Raw genomic sequence first — 17,983 nt, 5'->3', positions numbered from 1 at the left:
GACTCATCCGTACGGACCATAGCCCATTTGTACGGATGGGCTTGCAGGCCTATAAATATGAGTTCATGTGTTTATTTAGGGTTAAAAGTTTAACCTAATTCTGGTGAGCCGTTTTTGCAAATCCAGGAGCTTGAGGGCTCTTGGCCACCAATGTTTACCTGCTGACCAGTTATATATATATATATATATATATATATATATATATATATATATATATATATATATATATATATATATATACTATTTGTTTATCTTGGATTCATTGTTTATCTTTTTCGCCTTTGATTATGCACAATATATATTACGATCCGAACAACAAATTGGTATCATAACCTATACAATCAAGCTCTTGATTATTGGATCGATTTATGGATCAAATACATTAATGTTAATCAAATTCAGATGTTCTGGCATTGCTGGGGAAATTTAGTAATACGTTCGTTAACCGTCGGATAGATTTTGATATTTTTACATATAGGTGCTAGACAAATAAGTATAAGCGCAGTCATTGTCGGAGATCGGACCGTTCAATTTTAAGATATGATTTTTCAAAGTCAACTGTCATTCTGGAAAGACCTATAAGGTTTGATTGCGTAGTTGTGATAGAAAATTCATTGTGGGTTCGTCTATTGTTAGATCGACCTAAAATTTGTTTTGGGTATATACACATATAGAGCTAAGTATGATAAAAATTTAGTGATGATCGGCCCGTTGAATTTTTTAATATTGCTTTTCAATTTTGCTTCAAATTTGGAGGAATATTTTTTTAATGTCGCGAATGGTAACGCAGTTTTATCTCGAAAACTTTGGCCTATACGGTTGGATTTACAGAAGGTAATGAATGCTTGACGAGAGTGAAGTTATTATGAGGTAATCAGGAGCATCTATTATGGGCAAACGACATTATATTTTATTTTTCGTACTTTGTTGATTCCCCTTTATGGAGGAAATCTGAATTTGTTTTCGGAATATTGATAACAATCACATGATTTTGATATGTAATATTTGGTGAAACTGAGTGCTTACTAGTTTGTTTCGGATTGTTAGTTCTGGATTAGAAGCCTCTATCTTTTGCATAATACGATATTAAAAGTAATGAAGAATATATGAGGTACAATACATATAACATGCTGCCTAATAGTGCGTGCAAAGGTTTACAGTTGGTAATTTTGAACAAGTTAATTTGTGTAAACATTGAAACATCTGAATATGATCATGTCAAAACTTATAGAGTTCAGTCCAAAGTGGAATCTTTCTGCTATGTACTATGTATAAAAAGTTCAAACAAAGTTACAGAAACTTCATAATGATTCACTAGTGTTATGACTTCAATGCATGAAATCATTCATGTTCGAAGTATGAGTTTTTAACGTATTTCGAAAGACCATTGATGGAGGCATGTGATTCAAAAGATTATGGTACTACGACAGAGAATGACTGAAGATTGCATAACACGTTTACAGCAATTCGCCAGCAACGTCCAAGCTATGGGGATTTTGTTGATACATATTTTGTGTGTCCGTGGCTTGAGAAATAGTTTTTTAATGTTCATTATATATGTCGTACACCTAGTTTGCTGTAAACAAGTTTAACTAGTCATTGGTGGGAGCTTATGCGGATGGAATGTTTATTTGTACGGATAAGAGTCTCATTCGTACGAATTAGGCCTCGACGGTGCATAATATTCATCCATACAGACCAAAGCCCCGTTCGTACGGATGAGCTTGCAGACCTGTAAATATGAATTCATGTGTTCATTTAGGGTTAAGAGTTTAACCTAATTCTAGTGAACCGTATTTGATGAATTCAGAGCTTGGGGAGGACACGCTCGATCACCCTTTGTTTCACCCCCAAATAGGGCCTGGGGTATTTGTGACTAATTATATCAAATCACAGTTGTATAAACGAGAACGACTCTGTATGAGACGTTTCATTGAGTTTTGCAGCGGAAGATAAGTAGATTACATTGTATTTAGAGCATTAAATGTCTTTAATTGATATGATATGTAATGAAGACTCCAAGCATAGCAGGCAATCATCATCAAATTAGCAAATGCAAGTCCTTCAAATTATCCATGAATGACTCGTTGAAATGTTGCTTTCAATTAGCAAATACACAGCGGAAGCATTATGTAGGACCTGAGAATAAACATGCTAAATAGTGTCAACCAAAAGGTTGGTAAGTTCATAGGTTTATCATAAATAATGATTTCAATAATAGTGTTAGACCACAAGATTTAATAAAGTTGATATAAAAATATCAATATAAAGTGTTGATTGATATAGAAATACCAATCTAAAAGTAATGCTGAGTTTGTAATATCGCGACTAAACAAAAGTTACCCCGTGACACTTGTTATTCATGTCGTTGAATCATTATTATGTAGTCAAAGACCAACGGTCAACTGACTAGAGATGTCACTCTCAGTAGCGCTACTCACAATAACTAAGTTTGCATCTTATACCTCAGCAATTAACAATATTACGGTGAGGATTTAGCATGACAAAGCATGTATATAGCATAAAAGTTTGAGTACTTGTGTCTAAATATAAAACAGTTATAAAAGTTGCGCATGTATTCTCAGCCCAAAAATATATATAAAAAGGGAGCTATGAAAACTCACGATACTGTATTTCGTATTTTACGAGTATGAGGGCACTGAACAAGTGCAGAGTTGTCCTCGGATTCACGAACCTAAATCATTTATATATAGATTAATACGTATAATGGTAATCAAATAATTATATATATTAATTATAATATTTATATATTTAGTGTGTAGTTTATATAGAAATTGTACTAAATTTTATTTACTTTGTATATTTGTATATGTTTATTTTGTATATGATTAATAAATTGTTAATATGTTTAATATATAAGTTATAGTTAGTATTAATATAAATATATAATATTTATTTGTTATAAAAATAATATAATTATGATAAAAATCATGACAATTACAATAATAATCATAATGATAAAAATAATAATGATAATATTAGTAATGAGAATGATAAAAATGATAGTTTTTAATAATATTAATAATGAAAATTTTGATAATGATAACTTGAATAACACTAATAATAATTATAAAAATGATAATTTTATTTGATCATGACTTAATTATATTAATCTTACTCATAAACATAATTATACTTATTTTGTTAATAATAATAATACATATTTTAGTGATAACAATAATAATAATAATAATAATAATAATAATAATAATAATAATAATAATAATAATAATAATAATAATAATAATAATAATAATAATAATAATAATAATAATAATAACAAGAAAACTACCTTAGGAGCTTTCCTTAAAAAAAATGCCCAAGACGGGACTCGAACCCGTGACCTCTCGAAACCCGTCAACACCTCCTAACCATTCAGCTACGCATGTTTTTCTGAATTTAGACCCTTTTAATTATTTATAACCCCTATTACCTTTATTTCCTAATTCATCTTCTTCTTCAACAATATACAGTCGACCAATCCATTAAACGAAGTAACAGCTATTGAAAATTTGAATTACGATTTGAAATTGAATTATAATCAACTTGTGAGGTTTTTAATTATCAGTCAAACGAAACAAAAAAAATAAATAAATAAAGAAAACTGTAGCGAAGAACAAAACACAACTCAAACATTGATTTTTGATCTCTGGACGTTTTTAGATGATGATTATAAAATAAAATGTGTTCTAAATAGTTCCCATAAACTTTCTGGACTATCAATTTATTCCAAAACATCAAAACCCGTTCGAATTTCTTGATGAACACTTAAGTTGACTTTTAAAACCGAAACCTTTGACTCAAAAATTCGTGTTTGATAGAAGGAATTGGGATTTTAGATTTTGCACATAGATTGAGTAAAGTATTCTTAACATAACTGTATTTAAGGTTTTTGAAATGAATTACGAATTCGTGTTCTTGGAAAAAAATAAAAGAAACAGATGTATCGATCTATTTTCTATCTTTTCTGTTTTATTTTCATTCTCAATTGCAGCTGTAGCTTATAAAGCGTAATTGACTGATTAAGGTAGCAAAAATAATTGATCAATAATGTTTGTATTATGATGGTGGTCGACAGAAACAATTTCACGACCAGTAGAAGAAATAAAAAAATAATCACGATGGGATTTATAAATAAAAAAGCATATTACAATCATATAAAAAATAAAAAGAAACAGATTGCAGCTCATGGAAAGCAGATCATTTTTTTTAAATAGAGAGGCAGATATACCTAATTCTGTATTGTAATATATATATATATATATATATATATATATATATATATATATATATATATATATATATATATATATATATATATATATATATATATATATATATATATATATATATATATATATATATATATATTAATAATTAATAATAATACAATTAATATTAATAATTAATAATAATAATGCAAATAATAATAATGATATTACTAATAATAATATTAGTAATGATAATTGTAACACCGGCCATTTTTTTTTTTTTTTTAAATACACAGCGGAAGACTTTATTAACAAACACAATATAAGTCACGTCATTACGTTTAAGTTTACACAACGGTGTTACGTTATCACAAAACATTATTTATACAAAAGTCCACATCAGAGTTGGGTTGTCAAACATGTCTTCTGCATCAACACCCATCCAGACTAGCAGTACCTAAACCTGCAAGGGGAGAATATGTGGGGGATTAGCGCACCGCTAAGTGAATGGAATCTATCTAACAGATATAGCTTAAGTCACACACAAGCTATATACTAACAACAACACATGCTAACTATCAACTAGCATACAATAAGACAATACGAGGATCGGCGGCTTGTACGAGCACACGACTCCCAGCTGATCGGGCCTGAGTCTACCGATAGTCCCTGCTACTCAATTCACAGTATAGTTATCCAGATGCAGGGGATGCATCGTTCACTCTATACTCTACAATCAGTAGCCTATGGACCCAACCTCCCCTAGGCACGGTTGACCTCATACGGACTCTAACCTCTCCTAGGCACGGTCTCGAGTCCCCAGTCTCCCTAGGCCCGACTGGTGCCATTCACACAGTGTACACATAATTCACATACAACATCAGGCAAACGATATTATTCTATCATGGCAATTCCTACACTATGCATGGTAAAAGAGTCAACCACGGTAGCATGATATGCTACTTAAACTCTATCCGTAGATAGACCCACTCACCAATTACCAGCAACTGCTCAGTTATTATTTCTGAGCTTCTTCCTTGTCCTTACCTCCTGAGAACAGCAAAAACCAAGTTAGAATAGTGTTCCCATCAAGATTAGACACACTGACAGCGAATTATAGCAAATTAGTAAAAATTTGCGTCCGCTAAAATTTTCATGCTTAACACTTAGTATTCCACACTTACAAACGGGCAGCATAACGGCTAGAATTCCACACTTAGTAAGAATTTCACTGCCTAAGACCATCGGTCGATGGTCCCATCCATCGGCCGATCGTCAACACACCATCGGTCGATGGTCTCCCCCAATCGGTCGATCGTCAAAATTACATCAGTTGGTCAGAAGTCATACACCATCGGTCGATGGTCCTATCCACCGGCCGATCGTCCCTCACCATCGGTCGATGGTCAACGACCATCGGCCGAAGGTAGTTCATCAGCTGCAACAGCAGCAAAGTGACGGGTTTCAACCCAAAATCACCAAATCTCAACTTTGGACACGTTTTTGACCTCAAAACTGGTTACATCTTTTACACTAGACATTTAGAAACATAAACCCACAACTTTTATGCACAAACAAAAACAAATTGAACCAATTTTACACAAAACCCCATTTTAACAAAAACTAACTTAAAAACCCATTTAATCATAGATTTGATCATGAAATCTTACAAACCTTACCTTGTTAGAATCACAATGACACAAGGAACGTTTTGACACCAAAATCAAGCTTCAATTCGAGATCAAATGATTTAGGGTTTGAGATGGTGAGGTTAGGTTTAGTGAGAGAGAGTGAAATGAAAAAAATCAGGAAACTTCAAGAAGGGAGCTGGTCACCAGCTCTTATTTGTGTTAAAACACAATACCCCATCACACACGGGTATTTACCAGTTATCTGATATCTTTCGCACAAGATTAGGTAATCCAAACGAGGTCCAAATAAAATAAACAAACCTGTTCTGGGACCCTTGTCACAAACTGGTCACAACAAAATTATAATAAAACACTAATAAAATAATTAAAATAAAAGCACTTAAGACTAAGCACAAACCCTAAGGGCAAAATAGTCCACTTACAACTAGCCCGGGTTTCGGTCTGTTACAATAATACTATTAATAATAATGATAATAAAAATGATAATAATGGTATTATTATTGATAATGATAAAAGATTGTATTATTTTTATAATGATAATAATATTGATATTAATGATAATGATATTTCATTATATTAATATTCATGTTAAGTATTAACAATAATACTAATAATAATAATTTTAGTTAGTAATGACAATCAAAATAATAAAAATGATAATTTTAATTATAATTAATGATAATGATAATAATCATTATAAAATGTAATTAATACTGTTAATAATAATATTATTATTAATAATAAGTTGTATTAATAATAATGATATAATAATCTTTTCACTTTTAGTGAAAGTGATAATACTAATAATATTAATGATAATAATAATTATTAATAATAACATTAATAATATTGAGAGTAATAATACTTGTGAACGATGATAAACAATAATATTAATATAGCAATTAATATTAATACATAATTATTTATAAATAATGGTTCGTGAATCGTTGGAATTACATATAAGTTAGGTTTAAATTTTGTCAAAAATTTCCGGGTTGTTATAGTACCTACCCGTTAAAAGAAATTTCGTCCCAAAATTTAGTTGTTGCCATCAATCGGCGTTGTTCGTACATAGACGAGGATATTTATGTTTTATTTGGTTTTCACGTTCCCAGGTATACTCGGGGCCTTTCGTGAATTTCAATGGATAGAATATTGTTTTGTTTCAAGCGTTTAAATCATACGAACCATAAATTCTACAGGTTCTTCGATGAAGTGCATTTTATTATTAATGCGGAGATCATTCAAAATGATGATGTTATACAACTTATTTCAGTAAATTGGATACATGAAATGTGTTATGAATAATATTGAGCTCATTTAAAACTTTGAGCGTTTATGCCACAATATTAGGGCAGACAAAACAGAGAGTAGTTCATGAAAATTATAGTCATGAAATTTGATAGAGATCATCTTTGTTTACAACAAGAATATTGTAATGATGAATATAAGTTGAAAAATAAAGTTTTATCACTATTGAATAATATGGATAAAACGATTCGATTTTAGGAAGAGTATAAATGAAGCTATCGTAAAAGAGTGAATGAGAAAATTAAACGTTCGCCTTAACTTTTGACATAGTTAAAGTTGATTTCCGGAATTCAAGGGATTTAAAGAAATCTTCGAAATCTTTATAAGATTGGATTCTCCGGTAATCAAGGAATTTTGAGATTTCTTTGATTAAATGCGGTGAATTGTCTCGATTGCTGTGTTTGGAATTTTGCTATAAATTAGCTTCTTCCGTTTCGTTATTTTCACCACTCCAATACTTTCTTCCTTAATTCATATTTCCAAAGATTGTGAAAATGCTCCATCCAGTTCTTATCCTGGATATTTTTCTGATTATCGTTTCAGTCATTCTTCTTTTTCATTTACCCCAAGAGGAATCTGTTTACTTCTACAATTACCTTAGGTTTATGGTGTTTTTAATTATCCCGTGTCTTTATGTTGCGATACGCATTGATATACAAGGTTTGTAATTTCGGGGTTGTTATCGGGCTTTGTATTTTCCCTTATATGTCGGAGCTCTTTGCCTTTTTATTCTCCTCTCGACTCTAAGTAAAGCGAGTAATGGTCCAGGATTTGTAGGTATGAAGTTTCGAATGGACCTACTATTCTAAGCATAATATCACGATTTGATTTGGTAAATTACCAGAATTACTGAGGATAGAACTATCAAGAATATATTTTCATGATATGTTCAGAGGTTAAGTATAATGTAAGAGTCGTGTAACATGGCAAATGATGATTATAAAGCCTATGAATCATCATCTTCCATTAAAATTTAGCATGACTTACTGTAATATAATCACGTTGGCCTGACGTCATTATATTATACTAACTCATGCTTCAATTCTCAACACGTCTTCAAAACATTTATAATTTAAACTTGAATTTTACAGAATATAGAAACTAAAACAGTTTCCTTTATGATGTGATAAAGATATCGCAAAGAGATAATTAATTTCGGACAAGAATCGTTATGAAGATATCTTCAGAAATATAGAGGATATTTATAACTTAAGATACGACGATATCTTAGAATTTCTAAGATCGAATGATAATGAGAAAAATTCTTCCGTAAAGATTTAGAATGCGTAAAAATCTTCTGTGGTTTTCATCAGAAATCGAATCATCAAGATTCTTTGATTACAGGTTTAGTCCTTGTGATTTGTCCACAACTTCCTTCATGGTTTGCTCAATCCATTTTCCAGTTCCAAATCTGAGCTTTTTCAATGCGTCATTTGTTAACACCTATTTCCTTATGAGGTAAGGCTTAGTGTGTCAACAAGATACTAGAAGTAATCTAACTTTAGGAGGGCGGAGTGTTGCCGATTGATTTTTACCCTTGGGAAATAATCCCTGCAGACCCGGTTCACAAGTGTAGAAATTGTGGGGTGGCTTAATCAATCTGTCATCCGTAGAGCGTAGAAGTGCTAGCCGGATGACTTCTAGTGAGAGAAAGTAGAGAGAGAAAGAGAGAAGTGAAGTCTCAGCTCTCAAAGTTATCAGAATATCTGAACTATGTAAAAGACAACCTAAGGGGTCTATTTATAGTGTCAGATCCACCAGATTGCTTGGGGACACGTGCCAGATGATGATACGTTCTGTTACTTGTGATCCGAAATTTACGCTGAAGGTGGCGTTCTCCGGCCAGGGCTTACGCGCTAGGCGGCCTTCAGGGCTTACGCATGACGGAGCTGCCTGTACAGCGGAGAACGCTGAACGGAAAAATTCACAGAACTGTTGTTTCCAGCCTTCCTGATGCTACTTTTATGCAACCATTATGCCTTTTATGTGTGTATACGATAGGATACACCATTAAGTCCCCCCAGTTTAATGACTTAATCATTTGAAGAATGATTAAACTTTTGAAAACGCATGCCAAACCAGCCTGTTCATTGCCCACTTGCATCGGGGAAAACTTTTTAGGCATTAAATGCAGACGAATTTTACTGACGCTGTTATGATTAATTTTTTACGGCTGAGATCATCCACGCGCCTCCAGCTGTAAAAAGTGTTATTTCGTACCCCACGTTCAAACTCACCCCTACACGTGTGTTAATCGTGGCCATAAAAATTGCATCGATGAAATCCTATAAAAACCGTCATAACCCTGTTACCATCACTTTTTTACTTTTGCCAAGATCTAAAAAGCATATTTCTCCCCCAAATCTTCATCGCCTTCTTCAATCTTCAACTTTTTAAGGTTTACCGTCTTCTAAGGTCAGTACACTTTATCTTACTGCTATTTTCTTCTTGTTGATATCTTTTACTGTATTATCATGGCTTCTACACGGAGTACTGGCCAAGAGCACGCTAAGCCTTCTTCGTCAAATATCGCTGACATTCCAGAAGTTAGCACGATGGCTTCATCATTGACAAGTGAATATTTAGATGGCTTAAAGATTGCCTTCCGCCATCTCAATCAATACAACCCTGTTCTTCCTACCAACAAACAAACTGCTGACAACCCTCCTGAGGGGAAAATTACTTTATACGCTTTACAAATTACCCACGGCAACCTCCGTGTTCCCCTTACTAACTTTCTTCTTCGCCTTCTTAGATATTATAGGGCCTGTCTTAGTCAGATGCATCCCCATGGCCTTCAAAAAATCATCCTTTTTGAAATGTACTGCAATGCTATTAATATAAAGCCTCGCATTAAAGTTTTTATCTCTTTGTTTAGAATTCGCACAATTAGTGACTGCTGGCTTACTATTGATAGTAAGAAAAATACTCATTTTGTTGGTACGAATAGAGTTTCAAATTTGAAGGACTGGAAAAGTCCATTTTTCTTTGTTGATGAAACTGTTATTCCGGAGGAATACTCCGTTGTCCAGGAATGGGGTGCTATTGATGCTGGCATAGGAAAGGGTGTTAAGATTTCTCCCGCAGAGCAGCGGATAGTAAATAGCTTGAAAGAGCTCCGCCTTCCGCCCAGAGTCATTATTATCATAGCTCAGGTCGTTATCATCCCCAGAATCATCAATAAGACTGCCCAGCTTGTCGAGTAGCCTGGATAACTTGTATTTTGATATAGATTGCCTTTTCATTATTTGCTTGTCTTTGCCATCCGCCATCCTCCGAAAATGTATAAATGATGGACATCTCCTTGGTTGCATCAATGGTCGTCGCTCTGGATTAGTAACAAAATTTGGAAGTCTTTCTGCACTTTTGGTTGTTGTTTCTTCGATTACTGGCCTTTTCTCCGAATTAGTTGCCAAATGTTTAAGCCTTTCTGCAGTTTCAGCAACTTTTTCTTCAATCGTACCATCTAGTGGCTGAATGGGTACATCTTCAACAGTTATCATGTCGCCAGTTGATGGATTGTTGACTGCTTCAAGTACAAATGGAGCTTCAGTTGTTTTTATTCCTTTTCCGTTTCGTGTGTTCTTTGCATTAGTGGATGGCGCCATTGTTAACACCTATTTCCTTATGAGGTAAGGCTTAGTGTGTCAACAAGATACTAGAAGTAATCTAACTTTAGGAGGGCGGAGTGTTGCCGATTGATTTTTACCCTTGGGAAATAATCCCTGCAGACCCGGTTCACAAGTGTAGAAACTTGTGGGGTGGCTTAATCAATCTGTCGTCCGTAGAGCATAGAAGTGCTAGCCGGATGACTTCTAGTGAGAGAAAGTAGAGAGAGAAAGAGAGAAGTGAAGTCTCAGCTCTCAAAGTTATCAGAATATCTGAACTGTGTAAAATGACGACCCAAGGGGTCTATTTATAGTGTCAGATCCACCAGATTGCTTGGGGACACGTGTCAGATGATGATACATTCTGTTACTTGTGATCCGAAATTTACGCTGAAGGTGGCGTTCTCCGGCCAGGGCTTACGCGCTAGGCGGCCTTCAGGGCTTACGCATGACGGAGCAGCCTGTACAGCAGAGAACGCTGAACGGAAAACTTCACAGAACTGTTGTTTCCAGCCTTCCTGATGCTAACTTTATGCAACCATTATGCCTTTTATGTATGTATACGATAGGATACACCATTATCATTCTTTATCATCAAACTTTTGGCCATTAAGACCATCTATAGCTTTTGCTGCTTCGTCAGCATTCTCAAGGTTAACGAATCTGAATCATTGATTATCAATACGAGATGGTTTCAAGATTTTTTTTAGATGATTAAACGCTTATTGTGATCGTCAAGATACAAAGGATGTTTTCAAGAATTTTGAATTTGAAATGTTTAAGCGTAAGATGTATCCATCAATGGATCTAACGGTTGACGAAGACATGTTGTAAATTTCAAAAGTAATGAATGATAATTTTGGTGGTTTGATGTGATAATTTATCATAGAATACAAATGAATATAATTCATGAATGTAGTGATCTTTAGAAAGATAACATCTGCTAAAGTTTTACTTGGATTCTGATATGTCAAATCAGAATTTGTAATTGAATTTGTATGAATATGGTTGTTCTTTAGTGAACGGATACATATGTGGATGTAAGTAGTATAGTTACTGATTATTGAATTAGAACTGGAGAATGTATAATGTAACATAATAATGTGAGATATAAATATTTCTCGGGTATTACCTACCCGTTAAAATATTTTCACAATTAACAGTTTGTACAAAAGAATTACAATCTTTATGAAGATATACGTTCATATATGTATTCTTCCGATATAATATAGATTTTAATGAGTTAATATAATATTAAACTCATTTGATTTGCGGTGAAACGAGAATAAATAATCTCCAAAACCTTAGAGATTTCATAATTGTCACGAAATATTTCACTAATGAAGTTATGAATCAATGCTTCATTGTTCATTGTTATTGGTATACCTTGGTATATGATGTTGGTGCTCGTGAAATCTTTGTGAAATTCACAAGACATGAATAATGTTTTCTAGAAAGCTTCGAGTATGTCGAAAATGAAAGTGTAAAACCAAACATGTATTTGAATAATACACTTGGTTTATTATGAAATGGAGTTTATTGTTTTGAAGCAGTGATTAACGATTGTTAAGTCATTAACAAAGGATGTACATCATAACATATTGTGATATGAATTAACTAAGTAGTACATACTAGTTAAGATTCACACGTAATAGCTTAGTACGAAAAGATTTATTATTGTTCCAAACCATATATATAAAGTATACATATATAATTCTTCAGGAAGAATGAGTCAATACATCTTAACTCATTATTACTAATATTCCTTGGTATCTATGGGGCGTATGATGTTGATGTTTGGGGTACTGAGTGTGATGTTGAGGCGTGGGATGCGGATATTGTTGTTGGTGAAGCTAATGCTGTTGGTGGTGATGCTGATGGTACTGGTGGTGCTGGTTATGCTGGTGGTGCTACTGATGCTTGTAGAATTCGCACTATATTCTCCAGAGCCACCACTCGAGCGCGAAGCTCGTTGACTTCTTCTATTATTCCGGGATGATTGGCGGTTAGGATAAGTGGATGAATAAGATCTAGAATTTTAGATATTATATATTCGTGACTGGATATCCTGGAAATGAGAGTGAAAATAATGTTCCGAACGGGTTCGCCGGTAAGTGCTTCAGGTTCTTCACCAAGAGGTGAATTCGATTGGTGGAAGGGATCACCTTCTTCTTGTCTCCATTGATTAAGTTTACTACGAACCCATCCCCAATTCATCCAAAATAGATGATGGCTGATTGGTTCGTTTGTTCCGGTTACGCTGTCTGTAGAGCTCGAGGAATCAAGTGAGAAATCCATGTTATGTGTTTGGAATTAGGGTTTTTGATACGAGTGGGTGTTGAATACTGAATGATATATTCGTCTCCTCGAATAGTATATATGGCAAAAGGATTTCCGTAATTTACGAAGGAAATTTAGGAAAAGTGTTAGACAAATTCTATTTGAGATAGATATGATAAGATATAATAAGATATGATGTGTCTATACTCTAATAATGGCAGTATGACGTGTCTAGATGATAAGTATGTAATTGGATAATCTTTTGATTAAAGATTTTCAATTCGCAATGGCCTATTCAGGTCTAGGGGCTTGAGCTATAGGATCCTTTAAATCGGTAATCCAAACTCTTCCATTCTAGAGTTTCGTAGATGCCATCCTTAAGGAAAATTCAATGATCAAAACAACAAGAAAGCAAAGAAAGTAATGAATATGAATAGTGATGATATTATAATGTCTTTGAGATTCTCAATAACTTCAATGACATTTTCTAGTTCGTAAACCGATGCATAAAGGCATAAGGCATATAGGTACGTGATATAACAGGGAGTTATATACGTTTGAGTATGATTAGTAACAAATATAGGAGTTTCAAAAATCATGGATAATATTTCATGTAATATATATGTAATACACAAAACTATGATAGGTGACATAGGAATGTCGAGAATTTCAGAAATCATGGTGTCACATTTAACAATTAAAGGCACTATAGTCAAGGAAAGTTGTAGTCCTACATTGCTAAGGTACCTAATTGTATAAGGCACACTTAAAATGTAATCCTGGTTCTCTACAACAGCCTGCTCTGATACCAATCTGTCACACCCCCAAATAGGGCCTGGGGTATTTGTGACTAATTATATCAAATCACAGTTGTATAAACGAGAACGACTCTATATGAGACGTTTCATTGAGTTTTGCAGCGGAAGATAAGTAGACTACATTGTATTTAGAGCATTAAATGTCTTTAATTGATATGATATATAATGAAGACTCCAAGCATAGCAGGCAATCATCATCAAATTAGCAAATGCAAGTCCTTCAAATTATCCATGAATGACTCGTTGAAATGTTGCTTTCAATTAGCAAATACACAGTGGAAGCATTATGTAGGGCCTGAGAATAAACATGCTAAATAGTGTCAACCAAAAGGTTGGTGAGTTCATAGATTTATCATAAATAATGATTTCAATAATAGTGTTGGACCACAAGATTTAATAAAGTTGATATAGAAATATCAATATAAAGTGTTGATTGATATAGAAATACCAATCTAAAAGTAATGCTGAGTTTGTAATATCACGACTAAATAAAAGTTACTCCGTGACACTTGTTATTCGTATCGTTGAATCATTATTATGTAGTCAAAGACCAATGGTCAACTGACTAGAGATGTCACTCTCAGTAGCGCTACTCACAATAACTAAGTTTGCATCTTATACCTCAGCAATTAACGATATTACGGTGGGGATTTAGCATGACAAAGCATGTATATAGCATAAAAGTTTGAGTACTTATGTCTAAACGTAAAATAGTTATAAAAGTTGCGCATGTATTCTCAGCCCAAAAATATATATAAAAAGGGAGCTATGAAAACTCACGATACTGTGTTTCGTATTTTACGAGTATGATGGCACTGAACAAGTGCAGAGTTGTTCTCGGATTCACGAACCTAAATCATTTATATATAGATTAATACGTATAATGGTAATCAAATAATTACATATATTAATTATAATACTTATATATTTAGTGTGTAGTTTATATAGAAATTGTACTAAATTTTATTTACTTTGTATATTTGTATATGTTTATTTTGTATATGATTAATAAATTGTTAATCTGTTTAATATATAAATTATAGTTAGTATTAATATAAATATATAATATTTATTTGTTATAAAAATAATACTAATTATGATAAAAATCATGACAATTACAATAATAATCATAATGATAAAAATAATAATGATAATATTAGTAATGAGAATGATAAAAATGATAGTTTTTAATAATATTAATAATGAAAATTTTGATAATGATAACTTGAATAACACTAATAATAATTATAAAAATGATAATTTTATTTGATCATGACTTAATTATATTAATCTTACTCATAAACATAATTATACTTATTTTGTTAATAATAATAATAATACATATTTTAGTGATAACAATAATAATAATAATAATAATAATAATAATAATAATAATAATAATAATAATAATAATAATAATAATAATAATAATAATAATAATAATAATAATAATAATAACAACAACAACAACAATAACAAGAAAACTAACTTAGGAGCTTTCCTTAAAAAAAAATGCCCAAGACAGGACTCGAACCCGCGACCTCTCGAAACCCGTCAACACCTCCTAACCATTCAGCTGCGCATGTTTTTCTGAATTTAGACCCTTTTAATTATTTATAACCCCTATTACCTTTATTTCCTAATTCATCTTCTTCTTCAACAATATACAGTCGACCAATCCATTAAACGAAGTAACAGCAATTAAAAATTTGAATTACGATTTGAAATTGAATTATAATCGACTTGTGAGGTTTTTAATTATCAGTCAAACGAAACAAAAAAAAATAAATAAATAAAGAAAAATGTGGCGAAGAACAAAACACAACTCAAACATTGATTTTTGATCTCTGGACGTTTTTAGATGATGATTATAAAATAAAATGTGTTCTAAATAGTTCCCATAAAATTTCTGGGCTATCAATTTATTCCAAAACATCGAAACCCGTTCGAATTTCTTGATGAACACTTAAGTTGACTTTTAAAACCGAAACCTTTGGAATATATCTTCTCCATTTCTCCGATCACATGTCAATTGTAAATTTGCTCATCAGATCCTTGCCTTTTTTTTTTTCCTTATGCTGTAGCAACCAACACCTATCACTCAAAAAAACCAAAGCTCTCCATCTAAATCGGTTCACCCCGTCTACCTCTCGCAACCATTTACCATTGTGTACTTTTAGATTTCGAAAAATGAATTATGTTTTGTGATTTCCCCCATGTATGATGATGTAACACTTACAGTATTTTGACAAGCAAAGGTATTAAAATTGGAAAGAGGTTCGGACTTAAGAGCTCTCTCTCACCCAAATTGAGTACCTACTGTTGATAGATTCTTCAATACACATCGGTTGGAATCAATTCGTTATCTTCAGTTTTAATCGATATCTGCATACCCAGAAAACACATTCAATACCGACGGTTAGATCTACTTTTTACTCCGATTTGTATTTTAATTTCTCCCTCAATAATCCTTATATTCTTCCATATTTTGTATCTATAGGTTATATATGTCTATATTCCACCTTAAATTTTGATCTATTACTCTGATTCAAAATATTATGAAACATACTTAGATTTCTATCTAATTGCAATCAGCTTCTTTTCATTTTCATTTTTTTTCTTTAATTTCCTAATATCTTTCGTTAATTCCTTGATTTTTGTTTCTTCACCTGATGATAAATCTTGATAATTTACGCGATCTTTAAAATCCACATTCTTCAACCAATCAGTGTACCTCTTTGTAACTTGAGGCTGAAAAGATCTTGATGGAATCACGAAGTTCACACAGTTTCTCACTTTGTAGCTACATACAGCACCAGATCGGAAATTCCTCACTCAATCGCAGTTAATTCTCGAATTCAATTCAATTCCATTCCATTCAATTCCATTCTCTCCTTTTTCCTAATTAAAAAAAAAATAATAATAATAAAAAAAATAAAAAATCATGTGTGTGAGAGAGTGTGTGAGGAGAGAGAGTGAGAGGAGAGAGAGTCATGTACACAGGTTTAGTACGACAGGGCAGAGAGATCGTGGAGAGAAAGCCTAGGGTTTCGACGACAACAAAGTTTTTCGGACATCGTTTGACTTCATTTATGTTCTTTAATTTCGGTGACCATTGGGCCATTTCTGATCTTTGGCGGGTCTTCAAGCAATTCGGTGATCTTAGGGACATCTACTTGGCAGGCAAATGACTAAGAAATGGACTCAAGTTCGCTTTTGCCAGGTTCCATGGTGTTAGAGATGAGGCACAGCTTCTTCGTCAACTAGAAGGCTTAAAGTTTGATTCAAGGCCAATTAGGGTTTTTCGAGCCGCCAATCATTCGCATAACCCGGTCTCAAATCGTTTCAATACCAGGCCTATTTTTCAAGGTAATGGAACAAAAGATAATACTGGTGGTGCTGTCTGGATACCGAAGGGGTCATCAAAGATGGGCACTAGTCGTGGAGATGATTTCCCTGCTCTTAATGAGGTTTTTGGTGGATCTAAATCTAGGTTATTCAATGAACTTAAACCTGTAGAAGATTTAAGAACATTGCTGACCAAATCTAGATCGAAAAAGGCCTGGGAATCGAAAGAAGCTGAAAGGTTTCGTACGGTGGAAGCTGAAGATAACTCTCCATTGGTTGGGATGGAAGATTGTATTATCATTGGTGAACTGAAAAACTTTGGTGCACTTAACCTTATTTCCACGATAGGGCTGGTAAACGGATTAGATGGTATACATATTAAGTACATTGGTGGCCTACATGTGTTACTGATATGTGACAACAGTGTTATGGCCAAAAATATTGTAAGTGATGTTAATTCACCGGTGAAAAAGTGTTTTAATGAGTTAAAACTGTGGGATGGCCGTTCAGTCAATTCGGGTAGATTAACATGGGTCGAGATCATAGGAGTTCCGTTCAAATACTGGTCTTGTAGTACCTTTAAATCAATTGCGGAGTGGTGGGGGCCAGCCCTGGAGTTCAAAAATTGCAATATTATTCATGGGAATCAAAATCTAGTTTCCGGAAAAGTCCTGATCCATACTAAGAATGACGAACGCATCAATGGAATAGTAAAATTGGTGGCAGGCATATGG

This window comes from Rutidosis leptorrhynchoides, chromosome 6, assembly GCF_046630445.1.
Source record: "Rutidosis leptorrhynchoides isolate AG116_Rl617_1_P2 chromosome 6, CSIRO_AGI_Rlap_v1, whole genome shotgun sequence".
Lineage (NCBI taxonomy): Eukaryota > Viridiplantae > Streptophyta > Magnoliopsida > Asterales > Asteraceae > Rutidosis > Rutidosis leptorrhynchoides.
Note: the sequence above shows the minus strand (reverse complement) of the source record.